General features: G+C 44.6%; 1 protein-coding gene across 2 annotated transcripts in view; it reads left to right on the forward strand.

Moving 5' to 3' along the window:
• Nucleotides 1-435: 435 nt before the first annotated feature.
• The window catches only part of ZDHHC7 (zDHHC palmitoyltransferase 7), a 46,254-nt gene continuing 24,615 nt past the window's right edge, over nt 436-22,074 (forward strand). The window contains exons 1-2 of one of the 2 annotated variants that reach the window (XM_082270428.1): nt 446-566; nt 15,900-16,018. The gene's annotated coding sequence lies outside the window, so the exon portion shown is untranslated. Of the gene's footprint in view, nt 567-15,899; nt 16,019-22,074 lie in introns of both variants that reach the window. The other variant, XM_082270427.1, reaches the window with a different exon arrangement.

Below are 22,074 nucleotides of genomic sequence, written 5' to 3' on the forward strand. Positions count from 1 at the left end.
AACATCAATTTTATTCTGGTGCAGTGTCGCACGACCGCGCAATTGTCCGTTACAATAACGCAGTGCCAATTCGCAAAAAATGCCCTGGTCATTAAGGGGGCAAATCTTCCGGTCTAGAACTGGTTAAAGGGATGAGGTAGAAACCCTAGTTTCAAGCATTCCTAATTCAGAGTTCATAAACACAAATCTGCCCTTAACCAACATGACAGCCGCACAGTACCCTTTGACGAAAGCCCTGCCCTGAACCAACCCTTCACCTGAAGCTTGCCCTCAACGAACATGGCGGACACGCAGCACCCGCAGACGGAAGCTTGCCCTCAACCAACATGACTGCCACACAGCTCCCATCGACGCAAACTTGCCTTCAACCAACATGGCCGCACATACGCTCATTTGGTTATGCGCGTGCGTACAGAGATCACGTCCGAACTCTGCCGAGAGGCGCCGCCTGCGCCTCCGGAAAGAGCCGATCCCAGCAGCGACCCCGGAAGTGGCGACCACAGCCAGTCGGTGGGTCTGTGTGGCCGGCGGAGGCCGCAGGGACAATGGAGGAGAGCGGCAGCTAGGTGAGGGGGGTGACGGGAAGCGGGCTGGAGGCAGAGGAGCGGCTCCTGTCGGTGCAGCTCCGGGGCACAGAGGGAACACAGTGCGGTGTGTGCCCAGCAGGAGCGCTGATACAATTTATATACAATGTATCACTGAGAGGATGTCATGTATCAGTGTGGGCTCACGTGACCCGGGACATCTGTCACTGTTCCATCACTGGGGGGAGGTGGATGTACATAGAGATATATATGTATATTATATACAACCTATCACTGATCAATCACTTTGGAGCAGGAGTGTACATAGATATGTATGTATGTATATATATATATATATATATATATATATATATATATATATACACAACCCATCACTGATCAATCACGGGGGGGGGGGGGGGGGTGTACACACACATTATATATATGTATATGTATATTTTACAACCTGTCACTGATCAATCACTGGGGGGGGGGGGGGGCTGTACATAGATATAGATATATATATATATATATTATTATATACAACCCATCACTGATCAATCACTGGGGGGTGTTCACACACACATATATAGTATATATTTTTTTACAACCTGTCACTGATCAATCACTGGGGGGGGGTGTACATAGATATATTTTATATACAATTTATCACCGATCAATTACTGATTGTGTACATATATATACACTGCTAGAAAAATAGTAATAAAGGAACACTTTTTAGTAGCAGTACATCAAGTCATTTAAACTCCTGTGATATTGATATGGTCAGTTAAGTAGCAGAGGGGGTTGTTAATCAGTTTCAGCTGCTTTGGTGTTAATGAAATTAACAGGTGCACTAGATGGGCAACAATTAGTCGACCACCAAAACAGGAATAGTTTTACAGGTTGAGGCCACCGACATTTCTTTTCCCTACTCCTCTTTTCTGACTGTTTTTCACTAGTTTTGTATTTGGCTAGGGTCAGCGACACTACTGGTAGCATGAGGCGATACCTGGACAATATAGAGCAGTGGTCCTCAACCCTGGCCTACAGGGCCCACTAACAGGCCAGGTTTGCAAGATAACTGAAATACATCCCAGGTGATATCATTTGCTGCTCAGTGATTGCAGTACTCTAGTCTGCATCTCCCCAAGGTAATACTTAAAATCTGGCCTGTTAGTGGGCCCTGAGGATCGGAGTTGAGGACCACTGCTATAGAGGTGGCACAGGCAGTCCAACTCCTCCAGGAAGCCACACCAATCTTTGCCATTGCCAGAAGGTTTGCTGTGTCTCCCAGCACAGTCTCAAGAGCATGGAGAAGATTCCAGCAGACAGACAGTTACTCTAGGAGAATGGACAGGGCCATAGAAGGTCCTTAACCCATCAGCAGGACCGGTATCTGCTCCTTTGTGCAAGGAGGAACAGGGTGAGCCCTGCCAGAGCCCTACAAAATGACCTCCAGCAGGCCACCGGTGTGAATGTCTCTGACCAAACAATCAGAAACAGACTTCATGAGGGTGACCTGAGGGCCAAACGTCCTCTAGTGGGTTCTGTGCTCACTGCCCGGCACCATGGAGCTCGATTGGTATTTGCCATTGAACACCAGAATTGGCAGATCCACCACTGGTGCCCTGTGCTTTTCACAGATGAGAGCCGGTTCACCCTGAGCACATGTGACCGATGTGAAAGGGTCTGGAGAAGCCATGGAGAACGTTATACTGCCTGTAACATTGTTCAGCATGACCGGTTTGGTGGTGGGTCAGTGATGGTCTGGGGAGGCATATAAATGGAGGGACGCACAGATCTCTACAGGCTGGACAATGGCACCCTGACTGCCATTAGGAATCGGGATGAAATCCTTGGACCCATTGTCAGACCCTACACTGGTGCTGTGGGTCCTGGGTTCCTCCTGATGCACAACAATGCCCGGCCTCATGTGGCGAGAGTATGCAGCCAGTTCCTGGAGGATGAAGGAATTGATACCATTGAATGGCCCCCACATTCGCCTGACATAAATCCAATAGAACACCTCTGGGACATTATTTTTCAATCCATCAGATCCCACCAGGTTGCACCTCAGTCTGTTCAGGAGCTCAGTGATGCCCTGGTCCAGATCTGGGAGGAAATACCCCAGGACACCATCTGTCGTCTCATTAGGACCATGCCCCGACGTTGTCAGACATGCATACAACCACGTGGGGGCCGTACAAACTACTGAGTACCATTTTGAGTTGCTGTAATGAAATTTCAGCAAAATGGACTAGCCTGCTGCATCATTTTTTCACTTTGATTTTCGGGGTGTCTTTGAATTCAGCCCTCTGTAGGGTGATAATTTTCATTTCCATCAAACAATGTGGCATCCTTTCATTCCTAACACATTACCCAGTCCATACCAGTATAGATCCTAACACATTACCCAGTCCATACCAGTATAGATCCTAACACATTACCCAGTCCATACCAGTATAGATCCTAACACACTACCCAGTCCATACCAGTATAGATATCCAGCATGAGATTTTTCCCCATTGAGATCTGATGAGTTTTCAAAGTGTTCCTTTAATTTTTTTGAGCAGTGTATATATACAACTTATCACTGATCATTCACTGTGGGGTGTACATAGATGATATATAGTACCTTACTCTAATCAATCACTGGGATGTATGTAGATAATGTTTTACACAGTCAATCCCTGGGGGTGTACAGATATGAATTTATACAGAATCAATAACCAATCAATCACTGGAAAGTGTACATAAATGCTATATAGGATAACTCATTCAGAGGGTGTACATAGGTGATATATATATAATTCTATCACTGATCAATCACTGGGAGTATACAGAAATATTATTTAAAATCAATCATCGGGGTTGTACAAATATTCTATAAAATCAATCACCGATCAATTACTGGGGGGTGCACACAAAATAATATACAATCTGTCACTAATCAATCCCTAGGGTTGTACATAACTTTTATATCATATAGAATAATAGATGTAAATCACTGGGGGGGTATACTAGCTAATATATAGAATCTATCACTGTACAGTATATGTATATACATTTCATGTCGTATACAGAATCAATCATTGGTGTCAGTGGGGGGGGGGGGGATAGTGCCCCATCATTGGTGTCAGTGGGGGGGAATAGTGCCCCATCATTGGTGTCAGTGGGGGGGAATAGTGCCCCATCATTGGTGTCAGTGGGGGGGAATAGTGCCCCATCATTGGTGTCAGTGGGGGGGGAATAGTGCCCCATCATTGATGTCAGTGGGAGGAATAGTGGCCGATCATTGGTGTCAGTGGGAGGAATAGTGCCCAATCATTGGTGTCAGTGGGAGGAATAGTGGCCCATCATTGGTGTCAGTGGGAGGAATAGTGGCCCATCATTGGTGTCAGTGGGGGGAATAGTGGCCCATCATTGTTGTCAGTGGGGGGAATAGTGGCCCATTATTGGTGTCAGTGGGAGGAATAGTATCCCATCATTGGTGTCAGTGGGAGGAATAGTGCCCAATCATTGGTGTCAGTGGGAGGAATAGTGGCCCATCATTGGTGTCAGTGGGGGGAATAGTGGCCCATCATTGTTGTCAGTGGGGGGAATAGTGGCCCATCATTGGTGTCAGTGGGAGGAATAGTGGCCCATTATTGGTGTCAGTGGGAGGAATAGTATCCCATCATTGGTGTCAGTGGGAGGAATAGTGCCCAATCATTGGTGTCAGTGGGAGGAATAGTGGCCCATCATTGGTGTCAGTGGGGGGAATAGTGGCCCATCATTGTTGTCAGTGGGGGGAATAGTGGCCCATCATTGGTGTCAGTGGGAGGAATAGTGGCCCATTATTGGTGTCAGTGGGAGGAATAGTGGCCCATCATTGGTGTCAGTGGGAGGAATAGTGGCCCATCATTGGTGTCAGTGGGGGGAATAGTGGCCCATCATTGGTGTCAGTGGGGGGAATAGTGGCCCATCATTGGTGTCAGTGGGGGGAATAGTGGCCCATCATTGGTGTCAGTGGGAGGAATAGTGGCCCATCATTGGTGTCAGTGGGGGGAATAGTGGCCCATCATTGGTGTCAGTGGGGGGAATAGTGGCCCATCATTGGTGTCAGTGGGGGGAATAGTGGCCCATCATTGGTGTCAGTGGGGGGAATAGTGGCCCATCATTGGTGTCAGTGGGAGGAATAGTGGCCCATCATTGGTGTCAGTGGGGGGAATAGTGGCCCATCATTGGTGTCAGTGGGGGGAATAGTGGCCCATCATTGGTGTCAGTGGGGGGAATAGTGGCCCATCATTGGTGTCAGTGGGGGGAATAGTGGCCCATCATTGGTGTCAGTGGGGGGAATAGTGGCCCATCATTGGTGTCAGTGGGGGGAATAGTGGCCCATCATTGGTGTCAGTGGGGGGAATAGTGGCCCATCATTGGTGTCAGTGGGGGGAATAGTGGCCCATCATTGGTGTCAGTGGGAGGAATAGTGGCCCATCATTGGTGTCAGTGGGAGGAATAGTGGCCCATCATTGGTGTCAGTGGGAGGAATAGTGCCCCATCATTGGTGTCAGTGGGAGGAATAGTGGCCCATCATTGGTGTCAGTGGGAGGAATAGTGCCTCAAATGCTGATTAATGGCAAGCAATGGGCCACGGTTTGGAGACCAGTGATATAGGGTTACTCACTGGAGCCATTCAGATGTTATATAGAATCTGTCACTGATCAATCATTGAGGGGTGTACATACATTTCATATCATATATATAATACATCACTGGGGGTATACAGTACATAGATAATACTGTATATAGAACCTCTCACCGATCAAACACTGGGGGTTTATAGATTTTATATTGTATTGAATAACTCACTGGTGGTGTACATAGATGATGATATAATATACAGTCTATCACTCATCAGTTAAGCGCTGGGGGTGTACAGACATAGCAGGCATCCTCAAACTACGGCCCTCCAGCTGTTGCAGAACTACACATCCCATGAGGCATTGTAAAGCTCTGACATTCAGACATGACTAGGCATGATGGGAATTGTAGTTCCTGAACAACTGGAGGGCCATAGTTTGAAGAACCCTGACTCTACAGAATCAACCATTAGGGTTGTACAAATCTTCTATAAAATTGATCACTGAGCAATTACTGGGTGTGTGCAAATATTATATCATAAAGGATCACTGGGGTCATGCAGATATCATATAGAATCTAACATTCATCAATCATTGAGGGGTGTACGTACTTATTATATAGAATCTATCACTAATCAATTATTGAGGGGTGTAGTGTACATATATACACTACATTACCAAAAGTATTGGGACGCCTGCCTTTACACACACATGAACTTTGATGGCATCCCAGTCTTATGCCCTGTACACACTATCAGATTATCTGAAGACTTTTGTCTGCAGATTTACCAAAACCATATAATATGAGGTCAAACCTAAACACTTTCAATTTGTATGCAATCCGGCAGGCCCTTGCACTACATAGAAAAGGTAAGTCTGCAGACAAAAGTCTGCAGATAATCTGCACGTGTGTATGGGGCATTAGTCTGTAGGGTTCAATATTGAGTTGGCCCACCCTTTGCAGCTATAAAAGCTTCAACTCTTCTGGGAAGGCTGTCCACAAGGTTTAGGAGTGTGTCTATGGGAATGTTTCACCATTCTTCCAGAAGCCCATTTGTGAGGTCAGGCACTGATGTTGGATAAAAGGCCTGGCTCACAGTCTCCACTCTAATTCATCCCAAAGGTGTTCTATCGGGTTGAGGTCAGGATTTTGTGCAGGCCAGTCAAGTTCCTCCACCCCAAACTCGCTCATCCATGTCTTTATGGACCTTGCTTTGTGCAAATCATTTGGTGGAGGGGGAATTATGGTGTGGGTTTTTTTTTTTTCAGGGGTTGGGTTTGGCCCCTTAGTTCCAGTGAAGGGAACTCTTAAGGCGTCAACATACCAAGACATTTTAAACAACTTCAGGCTCCCAACTTCGTGGGAACAATTTGGGGACGGCCCCTTCCTGTTCCAACATGACTGCGCACCAGTGCAACAGTGGAATCTATTACTGATCAATCACTAGGTGTGTACATATATATCATATAGAATCGTATCACTGATGTGTGTACATTTATATTGTTCTAAAGAGTCTATCACTTATCAATCATTGAGGGGCGTACATATAGTCTTTCTGGAATATTATGTCACCGATCAATCATTTAACCACTTAAGCCCCAGGAGATTTTACTCCCTTCCTGACCAGGGCCTATTTTGCGATTCGGCACTGCGTGACATTAACGGACAATTGCGCGGTCGTGCGACGCTGTACCTAAACTAATTTGACGTCCTTTTTTTCCCACAAACAGAGCTTTCTTTTGGTGGTATTTGATCACCTGTGCGATTTTTTGATCATGCGCTATAAACAAAAAAAGAGCGTAAATTTTGCAAAAACAACAATATTTTTCACATTTTTTTATATGAAATTCTCCAAAAAAAATGTAAAAATCAAAAATTTTTACCATTTTAGGCGAATTTGTTTTATGCTACATATGTTTGGTAAAAAAAATTGCAAAAAGCTTATTTTGATTGGTTTGGGCAAAAGTTATTGCGTTTACTAACAAAGGGAAGGATTTTTGTTGTTTTTTTTTAACGCGTAATGGCGGCGATCTACGATTTTTTTTTTTTTTGCGGGACTGCGACATTGCGGCGGACAGATCGGACCCTTGACTGCAATTTTTGACACTTTTGGGGACATTACTGCAGTGCTATACATATGCACTGTTAAGGCCCGTACACACGTACCGATTGTCGGCCGAAAAGATTCGGCCGACGACCGATCGGCCGATTGTAGGCTTGTTAGTATGATGCTTCCGACAGCCGACAGCGCACTTTTGGCCGAACACAATCTGTCGTGCAAGCATTAAAATATTTGTAGGCCGACACCAGAACGGCCGATTGTTCGCCAGTCAGTACAGAATTCGGGCCGACAGACAGCAGATTTGCAAGACTGGGCATGCTCAGAAAAGAAAAAAACACAGGGAAAGTTAACCATCACATGACATCACTTCTGCAGTCGGCGGACAAAATTAGTGTGCAGTCTTTTGCACTTTTCAGCGGACAGGACAGCCCGGGGACAAAAGACGGCCGATCGGTCGGCCGACGATCGGTACGTGTGTACGGGGCTTAATTGTAAAAATGACACTGGCAGTGAAGGGGTTAACTTTTTTTAGAGGGAGGGGTTAAGTGTGTCCCTAGGGGCGTTTTTCTAACTGTGATTGGCTGTGGCTTGATGTGTAAGAACAGTGATCAACGGTCCTACATAGTAGAACCGTATGATTTCCATTCTTACACAGGGGAGACTGACAGGCAGCTTTGTTTACACTACCCGTCTGCCTTTCTCCCGCTGTCACGGACGATCGCGAGTGACCGGCGGACACCGTGACCGAGCAGGAGCGCGCATCCGGCGGTGCTTGCTTGCTCCCAAAACCCTTACAGGCCAGCGACGTAGCCCTACGTCGCTCTGCCTGTGAGGGGCTGACTGCCGACGTAATTAGTCGTGCGGCAGTCGGCAAGTGGTTAAGCATGTACAGTATATATGTATATTATATAGGATCTATCACTGATCAATCATTGGGGGTGTACAGATGAATCATATAGAATCAATCACTCATTGTGTACATATATAATATATAGAATCTATTACTGATCAATCACTAGGTGTGTACATATTATCCTATAGGATAGATTACTGATCAATCCCTGGGTGCTGTAGAGAGCCGTGTTATATAAAACTGTTAAGTAGTGTAGAGCCGTATTGATTATATAGACGCCATGGCAGATGACTGTGTTGTATATCATCATCCTATTCTAAAAAATCTCCTGTAGAGCGCTGCGTGTTCTATAATGACATCCTATAGAAGATTTCTTGTATGGATCCCGGTGTGCTGCAGGAGATACATTGTATATAGAAGTTCTTCCATGGTATCCACCCCAGAGTTATTATCCTATAGAATCTACTAGATGAATCCCGGCACCTCTACCATCTCCCCTCTGTTCTCTATCATTCTCTGCATTTCTATTATGATATCAAATCTTCCTGAGATCTGATTGGAGAGTCTGCTCTGTGTGTGCTGTATAGAAACTGCCACCGACCAATCACTGTGCATGGTATAATCATACGATATTAATGTATATTTAATGGGATACTGCTGTGAATGGTGAGCCAGGTGTGTGCTTGTGAGAGCCGATTCCTATACAATATTTATATTTATTGATAATTGGGAGGTGAGGTAGGAAGTAGTACTGTGCAGAGTCCATACATACAGAATAAGAACAGATACTGAGAATTACACCCAGCATACAGGACAAGAGAAGTAGTGCTGTGCAGAGTCCATACATACAGAATAAGAACCGATACTGAGAATTACACCTGGAATACAGGACAATAGAAGTTGTACTGTGCAGAGTCCATGCATACAGAATAGGAACAGTTACTGAGAATTACACCCAGCATACAGGACAGGAGAAGTGGTACTGTGCAGAGTCCATACATACAGAATAGGAACAGTTACTGAGAATTACACCCAGCATACAGGACAGGAGAAGTGGTACTGTGCAGAGTCCATACATACAGAATAAGAACCGATACTGAGAATTACACCCAGCATACAGGACAAGAGAAGTGGTACTGTGCAGAATACATACAGAATAAGAACCGATACTGAGAATTAAACCCAGCATACTGGACAAGAGAAGTGGTACTGTGCAGAGTCCATACATACAGAATAAGAACAGATACTGAGAATTACACCCAGCATACAGGACAAGAGAAGTGGTACTGTGCAGAGCCCATACATACAGAATAAGAACAGATACTGAGAATTACACCCAGCATACTGGACAAGAGAAGTGGTACTGTGCAGAGTCCATACATAGAATAAGAACAGATACTGAGAATGACACCCGGCATACAGGACAAGAGAAGTGATACTGTGCAGAGTCCATACATACAGGATAAGAACAGATACTGAGAATTACACCCGGCATACAGGACAAGAGAAGTAGTACTGTGCAGAGTCCATACATATAGAATAAGAACAGATACTCAGAACTAGACCCAACATACAATAAAAGAGAAGTGGTACTGTGCGGAGTCCATACATACAGAACAAGAACAGATACTGAGAATTAAACCCAGCATACAGGACAAGGGAAGTGGTACTGTGCAGAGTCCATACATATAGAATAAGAACAGATACTGAGGATTACATCCAGCATACAGGACAGGAGAAGTGGTACTGTGCAGAGTCCATACATACAGAATAAGAACAGATACTGAGAATTACACCCAGCATACAGGACAAGAGAAGTGGTACTGTGCAGAGTCCATACATACAGAATAAGAACCGATACTGAGAATTACACCCAGCATACAGGACAAGGGAAGTGATACTGTGCAGAGTCCATACATACAGAATAAGAACAGATACTAAGAATTACACCCAGCATACAGGACAGGAGAAGTGGTACTGTGCAGAGTCCATACATACAGAATAAGAACAGATACTGAGAATTACACCCAGCATACAGGACAAGAGAAGTGGTACTGTGCAGAGTCCATACATACAGAATAAGAACAGATACTGAGAATTACACCTGGAATACAGGACAAGAGAAGTAGTACTGTGCAGAGTCCATACATACAGAATAAGAACAGATACTCAGAACTAGACCCAACATACAATAAAAGAGAAGTGGTACTGTGCGGAGTCCATACATACAGAACAAGAACAGATACTGAGAATTACACCCAACATACAGGACAAGGGAAGTGGTACTGTGCAGAGTCCATACATACAGAATAAGAACAGATACTAAGAATTACACCCAGCATACAGGACAGGAGAAGTGGTACTGTGCAGAGTCCATACATATAGAATAAGAACAGATACTCAGAACTAGACCCAACATACAATAAAAGAGAAGTGGTACTGTGCAGAATACATACAGAATAAGAACAGATACTGAGAATTACACCCTGCATACAGGACAAGAGAAGTGGTACTGTGCAGAGTCCATATACAGTGGGGAAAATAATTATTTGACCCCCTGCAGATTTTGTAAGTTTGCCTACATACAAATAAATGAAGGGTATATATTATTATTATTATTATTATTATTATTATTTTTATCATAGGTGTATTTTAAATGTTAGAGACAGAATATCAATCAGAAATCTAGAAAAAACACATGATACAAATCTTATAACTTGAGTAACGTGAGTGAAATAAGTATTTGATCCCCAAGCAAAAAAGGATTTAGTAGTTGGTGGAGAAACGCTTGTTGGCGAGCACAGAGGTCAGACCTTTCTTGGTTAGTGACCAGGTTTGCACACATCTCAGGAGGGATTTCGGCTCACTCTTCTTTACAGATCTCTAAATCCTTAAGGTTTCTTAGCGGTCGCTTGGCAACTCGAAGTTTCAGCTACCTCAATAAATTTCCTATGGGATTAAGGTCTGTAGAATGGCTAGTCCATACCATGTGTAGAAAGATGATCCGCACATCATGACTTTAATGTGCTTCTTCTTGAGCCACTCCTTTGCTGCCTTGGTGGTATGTTTTGGGTCATTGCCATGCTGGAAGACCCATCCATGACCCATCTTCAGTGTTCTGACTGAAGGAAGAAGGTTCTCATCCAAGATTTTACAATACATGGCCCCGTCCAATGGGGTAAAGTTGGTCTGTACCTTTAGCAAAGAAACAGCCCCAAAGCATAATGTTTCCACCTCCGTGCTTTAATGTAGGGATGGTGTTCTTGGGGTCCTAGTAAGCATTCTTCTTCCTCCAAACATGGCGAGTCCCCCTTCTTTAGAAGGCACATGTACAGTCATGCCAATCAACATCTAAATGATTCAGAGAAGGATTGGGAGAAAGTGCTGTGATCAGATGAGACCAAAATTGAGCTCTTTGGCATTAACTCGCCTCACCATGTTTGGAGGAAGAAAAATGCTGACTGTGGTGCTGTGCAGAGTCCATACATACAGAATGACAGATACTGAGAATTACACCCAGCATACAGGACAGGAGAAGTGGTACTGTGCAGAGTCTCTATTTAGAGAATAAGAACAGATACTGAGAACTACACCTGGCATACAGGACGAGAGAAGTAGTACTGTGCAGAGTCCATACATACAGAATAGGAACAGATACTGAGAATTACACCCAGCATACAGGACAAGAGAAGTGGTACTGTGCAAAGGCCAAATATACAGAATAAGGACAGATACTGAGAATTACACCCGGCATACAGGACAAGAGAAGTGGTACTGTGCAGAGTCCATACTTACAGAATAAGAACAGATACTGAGAATTACACCCAGCATACAGGACAAGAGAAGTAGTACTGTGCAGAGTCCATACATACAGAATAAGAACAAATACTGAGAATTACACCCAGCATACATGATGAGAGAAGTGGTACTGTGCAGAGTCCATACATACAGAATAAGAACAGATACTGATAATGACACCCAGCATACAGGACAAAAGAAGTTGTACTGTGCAGAGACTCTATTTAGAGAATAAGAACATATACTGAGAATTACACCCAGCATACAGGACAAGAGAAGTAGTACTGTGCAGAGTGCATACATACAGAATAAAAACAGATACTGAGAATTACACCCAGCATTACAGGGCAAGAGAAGTGGTACTGTGCAGAGTCCATACATACAGAATAGGAGCAGATACTGAGAATTACACCCAGCATACAGGATAAGAGAAGTAGTGCTGTGCAAAGTCCATACATCGAGAATAAGAACAGATACTGAGAATTACACCCAGCATAGCCACAAAATAATCCTGCTTTTTTTGGTCAATAAATGCTTTTACAAACCCAGAACAACTTTGTAACGGTGACATCCTCACTATGCTGTACATAGCCTGTGTGGAGAGCAGAGCTGTGGGAGGGGCCCAGCAGGCTCCACCCACTACCGGTTTCCGACTGTAGGGGGTGGAGACGAGACCAGCCACCCTGCACAAGGATAGAGAGCAGCAGTGAGCGGTCTTTATTACAGGAAGTCTCACACTGAATTACTGCACAGATCTGGAAGAAATACACAAAGCACACCGAGATTCAGGAAGAATACACATGATGGATGGATTTAGACAAGATTTACTGATCCCGAAGTTCAGCTCTAACTTGGACACATTGAGGGATGGCTCCTGCTGTGTCTTTTTGCCCTTGAAATCCTATACTTTATTTCGATAAGAGTGGCTCTGTAGCGGCTGCCAGACAGGAGGGCGCAGCAGAGCCGTTATCAGTACTCAGATTACGCCGTTCAAAGTTTTTCTGTGTGTAAATACCGGTGATTATTTCTGCGGCACAGAGCTATATATTCATCTAAATATTAACTATAGAATTGGCCTGCGGCCACATTGTGGACATTATGTAGGTTGTTAGTTACATTGTAATCACCTCTCACATTATTATGCTGATTGCCTGCACTGATACATTGTATCCCAATCACAGCAGAGGGTGGGGGAGGGGTGACGGTAGTAGAGGGCAGTTCTGGAAGTAATAGAAAATATTGAAATATAGTAATCGTTTGTTCTACCAATGCTTTATTAAAGTGGAGCTTTTAGTAAAACATTCCAAGTCAGTATGAATAAATTCCTGAGCAGTCGCATTATACAACAACACGCCCTTTAAAGCGGAGCTCCAGGCCCTCCACCAAAAAATGTGAAGTCAGCAGCTAAAAATACTGTAGCTGCTGACTTTTAATATTGGGACACTTTTTCCTGTCCAGGGATCCTGCGATGTCGGCACCCCAGATAATTTATCAATCAGCTCTCGGGTGCTGCTGCCGCCATTCCTTGTAAGTGAAACCGGCAGTGAAACCTTGCAGCTTCACAGCCGGTTCCCTACTGCGCATGCGTGAAGTGCGCTGCACTTTCTGAATGGCCCAGCGGAGATGGAAGGAGGGAGGCCGAACCTCCGGTCAAGGTCCCTGGGAAGTCAAGATGGGTACCTGTCAAAAACGGGTACCTGCTCCCCACCGAAAGGTGTCTAATATGGCAGCGGAGGGGGGGAGGGGATGCAAACAAGCGGAGCTTCCCCCTTTGGGTGGAGCTCCACTTTATTTACTAAACAACTGGCCTTGATCTCCAGTCCTGTGACTTTGCCTAGGCTGAGATGATGTCATCAGTCTGCTGCAGGCAGGAGGAAGCATTTCCTAAATCTCCGCACCCCCAGTGATTGCATTGTAACTTTAAGAGTCCATTCACACTAATACGACTTGTCAGCCTGACAAATTGCGGACCGTCGCGGGCCATTGTGTAGTACAGGAACGGTTCTAATAGGAGCGACACAAGTCGCTCCGACTTAGAAAAAGGGTCCTGTACTACTTCGGGGCGACCTAGAGCGACCTGCTTAGACATTCATTTTATGAAGTCTGTGCAAGTCGCGCAGAAGTCGCGCTGCACGCGACTTCACAGGTCGCCCCCTAAGTCGTGCCACTTTAGTGTGAATGCGGTGTAAAAGGCTGAATCAGGAGCCGATCTGTGTCAGACATTTGTGAATACACCCAAGAAAGGTGCCAGAATATGCAAGATTGTGTCCTCTCTCTGAGCTGACATCTCAATTCAGGAATTAGATGGTGACCCTGGATGAGGCCCTAACAAAGATGGTGCCATCCTTCTGGAAAGAAGAGTGGATGAAGGCATTGTCTGGGGAGTACTGTGATCTCTGTGAGAGGTAATAAATACCAGGAAGTGTTACAATGACACATAATGCTGCACCTTACATGAAACCTAATTACAGATCCACTCGCACTGTGATTATACACAGCGGAAGCGGATCGGTGGGTACTGCGGACTCAATGTCCCTGGCACCCGCTGATCCTTCAGTATGGAGGGAGAATGGCTCTTGCAGAAGGCAGATCACCATTTTGTTAGTAGGGAAGGCATGGATCCTCTATTCCTACAAAGCAGGGACATTAATCAATGCCTTCCCCTAGTTAAAGCACCTCCCACACAGTACACAAACACTGGCTAGGCACACAGTTGACCCTTTGATGACCTCTAATGTTAATCCCTTCCCAGCAAGTGTCATTAGTACAGTGACCATACATATTTTTAGCACTGGTCACTGTATTTGTGTCACTGGTCCCCCAAAAAGTGTCAGTGTCGGACTGTTTGCCGCAATATGGCAGTCCTGCTATGAGTCGCTGATCGCTGCCATTACTAATTTAAAAAATAAAAATAAATATATAATATATCCCACTATCCCATTTTTATATATATATATATATATATATATATATATATATATATATATATATATATATATATATATATATATATATATATAATCTATCCCACTAATTTGTAGAGGCGATAAGTTTTCCCAAAACCAATCAATATACGCTTATTGTGATTTTTTTTTTTTTTTTTTTACCAAAAATATGTAGCAAAATACATATTGGCCAATATTTATGAAGAAATTAGATTTTTTTTATTGGATGTGTTTTATAGCAGAAAGTATTACTAATAATATTCAATATTTTAATTTTAATATTGTTTTTTTCTTTTTCCAAAATTGTTGGTCTTTATTTTTTGTTTTAAAACGCAAAAAATACAAACCTCCAGAGATGATCAAATACCACCAAAAGAAAGCTCTATTTGTGGGGAAAAAAGGACATAAATTTTATTTGGGTACAGCGTCGCACGACCGCGCAATTGCCAGTTAAATTAACGCAGTGTCGTATAGCAAAAAAATAACCTGGTCTTGAAGGAGGTAAATGTTTCAGAGGGCAAGTGGTTAAGTTTGGGATGGAATAGGGAAGGGTTGAAGTCTTTGTCGGGTTGATATTACTTTGTGTCCCCAGCAGGGAGATTTGTTTCAAGCCAGTTCTCTCCATGGGAGGAATCTGCTCCATAGGAGCCATCTTTGACCTCATAATTTAGATTACGCAGTTGATGAATAATGTTTTCAAAGGGAGAGGTCCTCCATTCATTACCATATATTGTGTTATCAGATATATAATTAATCTATAGCAAGTTTCTTGTATCTCTAATTTTATGTCAATTATTCACTGATAGCAATTTAATCCCATAAAATGCGTGATGTCATCATATAGGGATTTGTCCTGATTCTGCATTTATAGCCGCATTATAATTTACATTTGGGGAATAAGTCTAGCCATACACCGATTGGCCGGTTCAGCAGGGGAGCGACTGACCTTCGATTGGTGTGTGGGTTCTTTCGCTTTAATAAAGTTTGATTGTTCTTTTGAAATAACATGTTGCAAATTTTTACAGTAATCAGTGACTACATCCAATCGGCTGCAGCCGCTGATCAGCATATATATTTCCTTATCTGTTTAGTGCAAGAGTTGGCAACAGGCCCAGCATGATCTATGCCTTGATTGCAGCCATGTGACTGGTACATTAGGACCCCGCCGTGCCAGCCACCAGCTCCCAACCCTGCCCGCTGCCTCTTTCTGGTGAGTGAATTTTACATGGAGGGCAATTTGTGCTGAGAGTGATTTTAGCTTTGGGGGGGGGGGGGGTTGTAGATGTTTATGCTGGAAAGGAGGACTTTTGATTGTAGTGGGGGAGATGTGTGTTTCTCCTGGCCTTTGCACTGTGTCACATACTACAAACCTCTTCGCTGTGTATTATTACATAGGCCTCTAAACTCTGCATTACCTAATCCTGACCCCTGCACACTGATAGCAGCGCTATGTTACAAACTAATGACCTCTGCACGCTGTGTTACTTGCTTTTGACCCTTGCGCTTTGCGCTACTTATGCTTGACCTCTGCACTACCTATGCCTGATCCCTGTGCTTCTGGCGTCTGACCCGTTCATTCTGTGCTACTTGCTCCTGAACCCTGTGTAAAGATGGGAAGGCCTGGGGAAAAAATACAAGACATTTTTTGTATTTATCTGGGGGAAAAAATAGGAGTGTAGAGTATGTTCTTTTAAAATGATTTATATCCATAACATGGTATTCAAACTATAGAACATAATCTGTATGTGTATGTTAAGTCTTAAATTATTACAAGTTCTCTCAGCTGAAGACAAGCAAATCCTGGAATACAGTTCAAGTAACACTGTACTTCTCAATATAGTTCTCAAACAAGAGAAATATGCATTTCTGCCACTAGGGGACATAGTAGGGGAAAGACAAAACCAGAGAAAATTCCCAGCTTAATTTACCATCCAGTCTGCTTACCAACCGAATTAACTTGTCCAACAGTATGCGTTAAAAACAGGGGTTTAATTAGAAGGGTTAGGACTGCAAGTAATACAGGGTACCATGAAGGGGCCTTGCAGCTTATGAATGCGTTTGCAAATATGTGCTAACTAAATCTGTTTTTAACGCATAGTGTTGGACAGGTTAGATCGATTGGTAAGCAGACTGGAGGGGGAGTTGAACTGGGAATTTTCTCTGGTTTTGTCTTTTATGTGTTTGCCCTTCCATGTGCTCCTTGCTGTGAAGGCCAGTTATGGATGGGGGGCAGGGGCCATCTCTTTGTTACTGGTGTAAATATTGGTGAGGGGACACACTGGATACCTTTGCTGCCATTGTTCTATGTCAGGGGTGGGGAACCTTTTTTCTGCCAAGGGCCATTTGGGTATTTATAAAATCATTCGGGGGCTGTACAAAATTATAAACTTAATGTGCTTGTTCTATTTGATCAAAAATTTAATTAACTCACCTTAATGTAATGGCTGCAACTGCTTCTCTTTGGTAAGGTGTGTGATGTTAGCTGGTATTGATGATGTTGCTACTCGCAACTGGATTTCCAGGTTTGCGTCAATCAGTCTGGAGCGCAGTCGACTTTGTGGTGGTAATTTTTGAAAAGAACTGCTGGCGGGTACTGCTGGTGGGTACAGCTGGCTGGTACTGCTGGTGGGTACAGCTGGCTGGTACTGCTGTGGGTACTGCTGGCTCAGGCTGGTACTGCTGGCTTGTACTGTGCTGTGGGTACTGCTGGCTGGTACTGGTGGCTCAGGCTGGTACGGAACTATACAGGAAGCATTGGCTCCGTTCTGACAGATCAGCTGAGAGACACACTCAGCTGCACGGGGGGCCGGACCAAATGACTTTGAGGGCCGCATACGGCCCCCGGGACATAGGTTCCCCACCCCTGTTCTATGTACTGGTTGTCCAGGGGTGCCCCTGCACCTTTAAAGGAGTTGTAAAGTCTCAAAGCATAGAATGCATTAAGGTGAAAGACCTTCTTAGTTGCAGTTGTGCCCCAGACCCCCCATTAGTCCTACCTGAACCCGAACCTTCCAGTGACGAGCACGAGCCCAGCGGCTCCATCCGCTGTCTCACATCCTCATTGAATAGATTGATAGAAGCAGGAGCCATTGGCTCCCACTGCTGTCAGTCAAATCCAGTGACACGAGAGTGGGGGGTGAGGTTGAGTCCTGCTGTCTGTGTCAATGAACGCAGCAGTGGGACTCGTGAGCGCCCTCTCATGGGTCCCTCAGGAAAGCATCTCTCTGTGGGGGCACCCAGTGCAGAGGAGGAGCCAGGAGCGCGGCTGGGGCACCCCAGAAAAGGAGGATCGGGGCTGCTCTGTGCAAAACCCTTACATAGAGCAGGGAAGTATAACATGAACCTTTACAATCATTTTAAAGAGGATTGGGCTACCTCCTGGCCCACCTGCCCCTTATCTATCCATTAGGATGCATGTGCTCCCACTGTGGACACTCTCATAAATTTAGAAGGATTAGGACTGCAGGTAATACAGGGTGCTGTGAAGGGGTCTTGCAGCTTACGCATGCGTTTGCAAATGTGTGCTAGGTAAACCCCTGTTTTTAACACATGCTGTTAGACATGTTAAAGGTGCAGGGGCACCCCTGGACACCCAGCACATAGAACAATGGCAGCAAAGGTGTCCAGTGTGTCCCCTCACTAATATTTACACCAGTAACAAAGAGCTGGCCCCTGCCCCCATTCATGCTGTGAAGGCCAGTTATGGATGGGGGCAGGGGGCCATCTCTTTGTTACTGGCAGGGGAAAGGCTCAAGTTTACTTTGCTTGTGAACTCCATCTTGTACCACCTACAGTTGGTGGTTTGTTGGGATACAGTAGCCTCTCAGGCCTTAGTTGACAGGTGGGGTGATGCATTTAACAGCAAACAAAAATTCTCCTGTGCTCGGGTGGTATGTAACAAAGGATAAGTGTTCTTATATGGTCTTTGCATGCACCACTATGGTCTTGCTGCCCCCTTAGGACCAAGGGTATCTAAAATACATGGAAAAACAACCACAAAATGAAAGAAGGGCGCACCGACTTTGTGCATTACCACTAAAAAGGTTTATTAAAATCCGAAGACAACATGCATTGTACTCCCAAACCAATGATGATTGCGCACATAGAACACAGTCCCAAAATAGAACCGGTCGTCTCCAAAATGGCCAGGGAGCCCCTGTACTGGATGACGTGCTGGTGTCCCCAAATGTCTGGCTGGGCTGATGCGTTTCGAGGGAGAACCCTCTTCCTCAGAGCCAAAGTGTGCTGCTTTGTTTTGAGGAAGAGGGTTCTCCCTCGAAACGGTCAGCCCAGCCGGACATTTGCGGACACCAGCACGTCATCCAGTACAGGGGCTCCCTGGCCATTTTGGAGACGACCGGTTCTATTTTGGGACTGTGTTCTATGTGCGCAATCATCATTGGTTTGGGAGTACAATGCATGTTGTCTTCGGATTTTAATAAACCTTTTTAGTGGTAATGCACAAAGTCGGTGCGCCCTTCTTTCTTTTTGTTGTTTTTGGGGGTGATACATTTGTCTAACAAATTAGCTTATCTTTATAACCTTTAAATGATTCCTATGAATATTTTCTACCATCACAGCATAATGTTTTTCATAAATTGGCTTTTTTTTCCTCCTCCTAAGTAAAATGGTGAGACCAATATCTAGAGTTTTGAAACATTCCCACAGTGCAATTTCTGGTGAGAGCAAAGCTGCAATTTGAAAATCTTGTGAGAAGAAACATTTTTACAAATACTACAAGGGTGACAAATCACGGCCTGACATGCCAGAGGTGCCCTAAGGACATTAAAAAATACTTTATGGAGTGAAAGTGTGAGGCGCTTTTCCCTCCAGAGTTCTCATTCCAGAAACACTTTCTGCTGCTTCTGGATCATCGCAAGGTGTTTTTTTTTTTTTTTTTTTCTTTTTTAATTAACCTACCAGCATGTCAAAGACATGCTGGTAGGATCACAAGGTGTTTTTTCACCAGCCGCATCTTCTAGGAAGGAAGTGTTGCAAACCACGGCCTCCCAGAAAATATGCAATACAGTTCTTTTTATTCCATTTGTAGTAAAAATAAATAACCTTTTAAAAAGTAAGTTTAGTTTATTAACTGAATATGCTACACTTTTATTTTAAACGTAGGTTTAAGGCTCCATGTACACGGGACGTTAGAACAAACGTCCTGCAAAGCTATTTCTGACGCCGGGAAAAAGCAGCTGTTAAACGTGCTTTCAGTAGCTTTTTCCATTAGCGTTATTGCACGTTTGGCCACGTTGCTTTTAGCAGCGTTTTTCTGCCTCCATTCAAAATCAATGGTTCCCTATGGGTGCCTATTGATTTGAATAGAAGTCGCACCGCAAGTCGGATCCGACTTGCGGCGCGACCTGCACTGTGAGAATGTTGAGGGGGAACTCCACACCAAAAATGGGAAAAAAACTGCGTGGGGGTCCCCCCCAAGTTCCAAACCAGGCCCTTCGGGTCCGGTATGGAATTTGAGGGTAGCCCCACGCCGAAAAAACGGCGTGGGGTCCCCCCCAAAATCCATACCAGACCCTTATCCGAGCATGCAGCCCGGCAGGCCAGGAAAGGGGAGGGGACGAGCGAGCGGCCCCACCCCCCCTGGACCACACCAGGCCACATGCCCTCAACATGTGGGGGTGTTGGTGCTTTGGGGCAGGGGGGAGCTCTGCACCCCCCACCTCAAAGCACCTTGCCCCCATGTTGATGAGGACAAGGGCCTCATCCCCACAACCCTGGCCGGTGGTTGTGGGGGTCTGCGGGCAGGGGGCTCATCGGAATCTGGAAGCCCCCTTTAACAAGGGGGGCCCCCCAGGTCCCGGACCCCCTCCCTATGTGAAATGGGTATGGGGTACACTGTACCCCTACTCATTCACCACATAAAAGGCAGTGTATGGAAATAACGACAGGAGACGTTTTGGAAAGTTTATTAAAAATCTTCATCCGGCTCTTCTTGTCTTCTCCTCTCCGGGGTCTTCTGCTGTCCGCTCTTCTTGTGTTCTCTCCGGGGTCTTCTGCTCTTTTGCTGTCCCCTCTTCTGCTGTCCTCTTCTTTTCTTCTCCTCTCCGGTCTTCTGCTCTTTTGCTGTCTACACTTCTTCCTCCGGTCCTCCTCCTCCCACACAGGGCAAGTACAAAGCACACAAAAGAAAAAACAGTGAAAACCAAGTGTAACAAAATGGCTTTCAGGTTGGTAAAACTACTCCACACTAAATTTTTTCTTTTTAAGTTTTCCGAAAATTTCCATTTTTCCAAACAAAACAGGCAAGCAAGCATTTTTTTTCCCCATTGCTTTAAAATTTCCAGAAATGTTACATCTCTATCCCGGCTGTGCTAACTTTGGGCCTGACCCCAGATCTTGTATTTCTTACTACTGACCCCGGATCTTGTATTTCTTACTACTGACCCCGCATCTTGTATTTCTTACTACTGACCCCGCATCTTGTATTTCTTACTACTGACCCCGCATCTTGTATTTCTTACTACTGACCCCGCATCTTGTATTTCTTACTACTGACCCCGGATCTTGTATTTCTTACTACTGACCCCGGATCTTGTATTTCTTACTACTGACCCCGGATCCTGTATTTCTTACTACTGACCCCGGATCCTGTATTTCTTACTACTGACCCCGGATCTTGTATTTCTTACTACTGACCCCGCATCTTGTATTTCTTACTACTGACCCCGGATCTTGCATTTCTTACTACTGACCCCGGATCTTGCATTTCTTACTACTGACCCCGCATCTTGTATTTCTTACTACTGACCCCGGATCCTGTATTTTTTACTACTGACCCCGGAGCACTTCACTTCTACTTTACTTTTTACCGGGGGCTTTCCTAGGTTATCTAAAAAGTGCGTTGCACCCTGGTGATTGTCGATTTCCTCCATGTTGTAGGAAGATTCTTCCTCTCTAGGGTTACCTAACCCTTGTTTAGTACATCAGACCATTTCCCTATAAACTATTGCATGCAATACTGGCTAACCACTGCTTAGCAGAGAGCAGCGAGGAATGGTTACAATGTAACAGTTATGAGCACTTTACATCTTTGTAATAAATATAAAATCTATGTATAGTCAGATTTCTGTGCCAAGAGCCATTTCTGTACAGCATGTGTCTTCTGCCCAGTCATAGAGCATGGGAGCACACATACAAATGGAAGCAATCCTCCTCGCATTTTAGTTTTTTTTTTTTTTTTTTTTTTTTTTTTTTTTTTTTTAGTGGGTGAGGGTTTTTTTTTATATTTTTCCTCCGTAGATGTAT

The sequence above is a fragment of the Pelophylax lessonae genome (assembly GCF_965119305.1).
Source record: "Pelophylax lessonae genome assembly, chromosome: 10".
NCBI classification, from domain to species: domain Eukaryota; kingdom Metazoa; phylum Chordata; class Amphibia; order Anura; family Ranidae; genus Pelophylax; species Pelophylax lessonae.